Below are 1,054 nucleotides of genomic sequence, written 5' to 3'. Positions count from 1 at the left end.
CGATACTGAAAACGGATAAAACTATCTGTCTGTACAGGGATTACAAGCTAACAGTGAACAAGGCCTCTCATTTGGACAGATGCCCATAACCGCGAATAGAGGACATTTGCGCAAAGTTGGCTGGAGGACATGAGTCATGCAGACCTCCAATTGGAGCTCGACGCAGCCTCCAGAAAATCTGTGACCATTAATACCCATCGAGGCCTCTACGAATATACAAGGTTGCCATTCGGGGTGTCATCACTTTGTACTATTTTCCTGACAGTCATGGAGAACATTCTCCAAGGACTATCGCGAGTGATGGTTTACCTGGATGACATCCTAGCCACTGGAGCTACCTGAGCAACTTGGAGGAAGTCCCCCACCGGTTTTCTGAGACAGGTGCCCACCTGAAGAGAGGAAAATTTGATTTTTATGCAAATGAGATCACATACCTAGGGTACCACATCAGCCAAAATGGCTTGCACCCAGTCGAAGAGAAGGTGTGAACAATCAAACAAGTCACCATCCCAGAGAACGCGACCAAATTGCGGTTGTTAGGACCTGTGAATTATTACAGGGAAATTTATTCCTAACTCGGTACCATTCTCACACCACTGCATGCACTATTGAAAAAACACCAGGTGTGGCCGTGGAGAGTGCCGCAAGAAGAAGCCTTCGCCAAGGTGAAGCAGCGACTGACATGATCAAAGTTGTTGACCCACTACTTAAAGCCCCTTTTGGTCACTTGTGATCCCTCTCGAAAAGGAATTGGGACGGTATCCCGCCGCATGGACAATGAAACAAGAAACCAATATCGACGCATCATGGACTTTGTCTGTTGTGGAGCACAACTATGCTCAGATTGAGAATGAAGGGCTGGCTGTCGTTTGTGTGATGAAGAAATTTCACCAGTATGTGTTCGGGTGTCATTTCACTATCATAACAGACCACAAGCCAGTGTTTGGATTGTTTAAAGAGGACAAGGCGAGTCCAAAAATAACATCTGCCTGGATACAGCATTGGGCCTTATTGTTAGTAGGTGATTGAGTATCGCCCGGAGATGCAGATTGCA

Source organism: Scyliorhinus canicula, chromosome 4 (assembly GCF_902713615.1).
Source record: "Scyliorhinus canicula chromosome 4, sScyCan1.1, whole genome shotgun sequence".
NCBI lineage: Eukaryota > Metazoa > Chordata > Chondrichthyes > Carcharhiniformes > Scyliorhinidae > Scyliorhinus > Scyliorhinus canicula.
This window is presented reverse-complemented; position numbering follows the sequence as displayed.